Source organism: Tiliqua scincoides, chromosome 7 (assembly GCF_035046505.1).
Source record: "Tiliqua scincoides isolate rTilSci1 chromosome 7, rTilSci1.hap2, whole genome shotgun sequence".
Lineage (NCBI taxonomy): Eukaryota > Metazoa > Chordata > Lepidosauria > Squamata > Scincidae > Tiliqua > Tiliqua scincoides.
The window spans coordinates 63,135,194-63,141,939 of NC_089827.1; positions in this window are offsets into that span (position 1 = coordinate 63,135,194).

The following is a 6,746-nucleotide window of genomic DNA, read 5'->3' on the forward strand; positions in this document are numbered from 1 at the left end:
CCTGCAAGATCCGGTTCAAATGCCTCCTAAGCCACAAAGTTTCTTGGGCCAGTCACTGTCTCTCAGCTTTACCTACCTCAGAGATTTGTTTTGAGGACAAAAGGAGGCAAGCAACTATGTGAGGTGCTTGGAGGAAGGGTGGCATAAAAATATGAGAAATAGATAATGTTCACCACTAAATGCTCTCTCCGGCTCAACCACGGCGCAACCTGATGTAGCTTGCATCAGTGGCAGATGGAGGTGGCAAGGTTGACAGATTCAGAGTGCTCTTCACTCCGAGTCTATGACCACCTCCCTCCAGCCCACTATGGTTGCGAGCTGCATTGATCCCATACTGTACTGTAGCACAGTTTTTGCAAACCTAGCAGTGTGGGACTCATTCATCTGCAAGGTCCATTTACGTTAGACTGGGAATCCCACACTTCTGGGTTTTGGAAAACCATGCAATGGAAGACAGTGAGAGCCTTTTTTGGAGCATGCCGCAGCAGAGGCAGCAGTGGCAGCCCCCAATTGCTCTGCCGCTGCTGGCCCCTGTGAATGCGATTGCGTGGAGAATGCATTGTAGGAAATAGAATTGCACAAATGCAAATTAGCAGTCGTTTTTCACCATCAGGGCCATGCTCAACAGCTGCACGTGTATCTGTGGGCTACCAGTTCGCAGGCTACTTTTGTGATCTGGCTGCTGGCATGCGTAAGTCCCAGGATGGGCCTGGGTGTAGAGAATATTTTGTGATGAAGATGATTGTGTGAGATATTTTAACTGGCTCCAAACATTTATTTGCAAAAAGATGACAGGGCAGGTAGGAGGTGGCTCATGTTATTTTTTAATTTATTTTTATTCCATTTTTACCCTGCTTTTCCCCTAGATGGGCAAAAACAGCTTACAAAAACATAACTAAAAACAACCCAAACCCACTCTGTAATAAAAGAGCAAAGCATATAAAATACGAAACAGCAATAAAACACCCATAAAACCCACAGAACATCCAGTATTTAAAAAAATGAGCATAAGAAAATAAAAATGTTACTTAAAAAACAACGTCCAAAGCACCTGGGTTTTTGCAGTATCTGGTGCTCCAGTATTTCATGTCTTTTATTCACATATATTTGGCTGTTGTGGGACAACTGACAGCCCAATCCTAACCTGTGCTGGAACAGGTAGGCCAACTGGCCTGTGCTGTATCCAGCGCAGGTTTTGAGGTAGATCTCACACAATTTATTTCCCCTTATCCTGTGTCATATGGCAGGCTACTCAATGGGGCTACTTGGATCTGAGCTAGCAAAATCGCTGGTGCAAATCCGAGCAGCCTGGTGTTAGGATCACCAGGGGGTTAGGTGATCTGGTGAAAGGGGTTAGGATCTGGCCTAAGTGCCGGAGATGAGTCCCACCCCCCTCCCAGGCCCAGACCACCCACCAGCCCCAAACTAGGCTAGACTAACCCTTGTACTGTCAGTCATGATGTCAACAGTAACTTGAATGTACCTTCAGGGGGCAGGTGGTGTGGGCCAGTGTAGGACTTTGTCCCAGGGTCCCCAACAAATTGGCATCGTCACTGACTTGGTTTGTAGAGTTTCTCTCCATGCACATTTTCTAAATTAAAGCCAGGATGTCTGCCCAGTTGACAGGGCCAGTGGAGAGAGCTGGAGATGTGTTACAGTTCAGGGGAGGCACGTGAGATGTGCATTAGAGATATCTGAAATCAGCATTGGTTTGGAGTAAACAACTAGCGCAAACATACCCATAGGTATACTGTCTTGCTGTATTTAATAGTGCTTTTTCTATTTGCACAAGCATTCAGAGCAGCTTAATTTTTTCTCTCATGCTTTCGTGTCTGAAAAATACAAAATTTTAATATTTGAGCTTTCAGGCTTGTCTCTCAAGATGCAAATGAATCAGTTCAGAATTTACACTGATGAATTCAGTTGTGCTAATGATACATTTGAAAGTGGCCACGGGCAAATGGAGCAGTAATTATTTTTTAACAATGACTGACTTATAATGCAAAATTCATACCATTGTTAAGATACATTTCCAAATAGAACAATGATGGTTTATATAGGCAAAGTACTGCAGTGTGGTGGTTAAAGGCATGTCCTAGAACAATGATTTTCAACCTTTTTCATCTCATGGCACACTGACAAGGCACTAAAATTGTCAAGGCACACCATAAGGTTTTTGACAATTGACAAGGCACACCATGCTGCCAGTGGGGGGCTCAAAACCTCCATTGGCCCTACTAATAAATGACCTTCCCCCAAATTCCTGTGGCACACCTGTGGACCACTCGCGGCACACCAATGTGCCTCGGCACAGTAGTTGAAAATGGCTGACCGAGAAGTTAGTTGTCATGTGTTCAGTTTTCAGTTTAGCCCTGAACTCAGTGGGTTGGCACTACTATCTGTCAGTCTCCACCCAATACTATGGGGATAAATACTGCCCTACCTTTCAAGATGTTACTGACAGCCCAGTCCTAACCTGCACTGGAACAGCTAGACCATAGTGTTCTGTAGTCAGTGTAGATGAGGTGCAGACTGGAAGTCATCTCAGGGTAAGGGGATGCCCTCCTGCTACTCTCTCCCATCCCCTGTGCAACCCAGTGCAAACTTATCTTGTTGGGCTGGTGCAGGGTTCAGACCTGGCCCTCAAGGCCCAGTGTGGTCCTCTCGAGGCAGGGGACTTGCGCTGGCTCAAATGCCGATTAGGATTGGGCTGCCTGTGTAAGAAGTCTTAGTAGCCAGTCAGACTCTAGGTAGCTAGCCCTCTTATTTTCTTGAATAAGCTCAATTTTTCCAAGATGAGAGTGGTGTGGTGGCTGCTTCCCCCTGCTTTCAGCCCTGCTGCTCATTGTCCTCTGCTCCAGGCCACTGCACGACATTCAGTTCTGAGCCTGGCTAGAACAAGACATTTTCCTCCACTGCCAGGCTAGCCTTGATCCAACAATGTGCATGGTGACATCATTTCTGAAGTGTTGCAAACCAAGCTGGGCAGTGCCATCAGCAGGGAGTGGGATGAGAACTGGAGGAAAAATAGGGAGTCGTGAACAGCACCTGTCCACATGTCTGTCACCTGGAATCTCATGAGCTTCCATCTACAGCACTGTCTACAGTGCTGTCTACAGCACTTCATTTGTCCATGTTTTCTGTCTTTATGGTGCCATAGTATTTCTATGTGGGCTAGCCTTTGAGATAGAACTCTAGCTAAATCAGAATATACACTGAGATAGTTTAGGCAAAGCTACTGTTTTCTGTAATGATGTGTGTGTTCCGGTGAGTGAAGTAGGATTACACCCCAAGTATTACCGAATACAATGGGCTTACCTCTGAGTAAAATAAATAACACCATTTTCAAACACCTCTAGTAATGAAACATTTCAGAGGAGGCTGACAAGGATGATCATAGGGCTGGAGAACAAGCCCTATGAGGAAAAGTTGAGGGAACTTGGTTGTTTAGCCTGGAGAAGAGAAGGTTGAGAGGGGATATGATAGCTCTCTTCAAATACCTGAAGGGCTATCATATGAAAGAAGGGACAAACTTGTTTTTTACGGTCCCTGAAAGTAGAACTATATCCAACAGATACAAACTGCAAGAGAAGAGATTCCAGCTGGATATCAAGGAAAAGATTCCTGACGGTCAGAACAGTTTGGCACTGGAACAGATTGCTGAGGGAAATGGTGGACTGTCCCTCACTGAAGATCTTCAAGCAGAGTTTCGACAAGCACCTGTTGGAGATGGTCTAGGGGGGATTTCCTGCTACAGGCAGGGGGTTGGACTAGATTACCTATTAAATCCCTTCCAACTCTATTTCAGTATTTTGGCCGTGAGATCTTACTTTGTTCCTCTAGTCCAGGGGTGTCCAAACATTTTGGCCGGAGGGCCACATCATCTCTCTGACACTGTGTCGGGGGCCAGGAAAAGAAATGAATTAATTTACATTTAAAATTTGAATAAATTTACTTAAATGAATTTATTAGAGATGGAACTTATATGAATGAATGAAGGTCATGCAATAGCTCAAGGCCTATAAAAGACCTTGCACAAAGCAAGGCCAGCCTTTCCTTCACTGCCACTGCTACATCACAGATGTGAAACAGCAAGTAGTGGAGGGAGTCCTCATCTCACAGCTCAGGAGAGAGGTAGAACAGTCGTCCTCACGCTGAGAGCAGTTGCATCAGGCCAGCAAGGGCTCCAGCAAGTCTCTGGAGGGCCAGAGGCTCATTGGAAACTGGGGGCTGGATTGGGAGCCCCCAAGGGCTGCAAGTGGCCCCTGGGCCAGGGTTTGGGCACCCCTGCTCTAGTCTACCCAAATGTCTGCTTTTGGTTCTGCTGTCCAGAGGAACCAGACCATCAGGGCAGCTCAAGAACAGCTGCTCCTTTTATTGTATAGTAATTTATTATGTGTCCTGCAGTGAAGTAGCTAGTGCTACCTCATCAAGGAACTTAGCAAGCATTAATTATTCCTTGGTGACATAGTCCTTCTCGTGGATCCAAAATGTCTTCTGAACACATGGAGGGAAACAACATCTTTCTCATCTCTTAGCTGATTTTACACTCAGATGTCTCTGCTTGCAAGTGACTAGACATTATGAGGTCTTCTAATTCAATCATTTGGTAAGCAAGAGGTTTTGGTAATTGTGCTGTCGTGGTAGGAGCTGTGGAAGAGAGGTCCTCCAAGTACATTTGGTAATGTGGGATGGCTGGCTACTACCAGAGTACTACACAGATCCCACACAGATGAAATCATATGACAGTAACTATGTTGCAGTACGCAGCCGACACCGCAACTCCAGAGACTCAAGGTCGGGCAAGTACTCCCGGGAAATAACAAGGCACACGGCAGTGCTCCACCGCCAGATGTTCCTTTACTTGAAGTATGTACAAGATATTTACAGTTCAAAGGCAGTTGTGCAAGCAAACAGCACAGATATCTCTCTTTCTCGATACTCCGATCACGAATCACACCGATGTAGCTTCCCGCAGACACTCCACATAACATCTTCCACATAGCAGCTTGCACAGGCTGCAGTATATACTGGCACTGGCCAACGAGAGGCGGGCTACAGTCTGGTGATCCTATGACTCACCATCTGATGACACATCTGGTGACAAGGTATTGCATCAGCCACTCCCATGATGCTACACTGTATGCAGGCCAAGACGTCAGGGCCTTGCTCTATCCAGCCTGTAAATTCTCTACAGGCCTGGGGCATATAGCATAACATAATTTGCCCAAATATAATCTTGTTAAAAAAATTTGCAAATACGAACCCAAGAAGTTCTTATATATCAGAGAAATTTTAGGCACCTCTTTGGTAATTCTGTGCCAAAGATTATCTGATGAATGTTGGTTTCTCTTGTTTCCATTCCTCTGTGATGATCAGTATTGGGTTGTATCCAAAGGTTCCCTTCTGCCAAAGGCAGAACCACCTCTGGAAGAAGCTTCTTCCATTAGTGGAAACTTTGGCAACAACATATCATACTCATCAAGCCAAATTGCATTCTCATTTCAAAATAAACTTATAATAGTCTGTGACACTACTGATTGGTCCACCACTGATATGGTATCCTCCCTTACACAGCTGCAGGAGAAATGCAGGGAACAACGACATCCGCTCTTTATAACCTTCATAGATCATATGAAGGCTTTCGACCTGGTCAGCAGGGACGGCCTCTTCAAGATTCTCCCCAAGATCAGATGTCCACCCAGGCTCCTCAGCATCATCCGGTCTTTCCACAAGGACATGAAGGGCACTGTAGTCTCTGATGGCTCCAAATCAGACCCCTTTGACATCCGAAGCGGAGTGAAGCAGGGCTGTGTTCTTGCGCCAACCTTGTTTGGGATTTTCTTCGCTGTCCTGCTGAAGCAGGCCTTTGGAACTGCAACAGAAGGCATCTATCTTCGGACCAGATCAGACGGAAAGCTCTTCAGCCTCTCCAGACTGAGAGCAAAGTCCAAAGTTCAGCTGAAATGTCTGTGTGACTTCCTCTTTGCCGACGATGCAGCTGTCACCGCCCACTCTGCCAAAGATCTCCAGCAGCTCATGGATCGTTTTAGCAAGGCCTGCTGAAACTTTGGACTGACAATCAGCCTAAAGAAAACACAGGTCATGGTTCAGGATGTGGACTCATCTCCCTGCATTACAATCTCTGCGCATGAACTGGAGGTTGTCCATGACTTTGTGTACCTTGGCTCAACGATCTCCGACACTCTTTCTCTTGATACTGAGCTAAACAAATGCATCGGTAAAGTAGCTACCACGTTTTCCAGACTCACAAAGAGAGTCTGGTCCAACAAGAAGCTGACGGAACATACCAAGATCCAGGTCTACAGAGCTTGCATCCTGAGTACACTTCTGTACTGCAGTGAGTCACGGACTCTTCGCTCACAGCAGGAGAGGAAGCTGAATGCTTTCCACATGCGCTGCCTCCAATGCATCCTCGGCATCACCTGGCAGGACAAAGTTCCAAACAACACAGTCCTGAAACGAGCTGGAATCCCTAGCACGTAAGCACTGCTGAAACAGAGACACCTGCGTTGGCTTGGTCATATCGTGAGAATGGATGATGGCCGGATCCCAAAGGATCTCCTCTATGGAGAACTCATGCAGGGAAAGCGCCCTACAGGTAGACCACAGCTGCGATACAAGGATATCTGCAAGAGGGATCTGAAGGCCTTAGGAATGGACCTCAACAGATGGGAAACCTTGTCCTCTGAACATCCCACTTGGAGGGAGGCTGTGCGGCATGA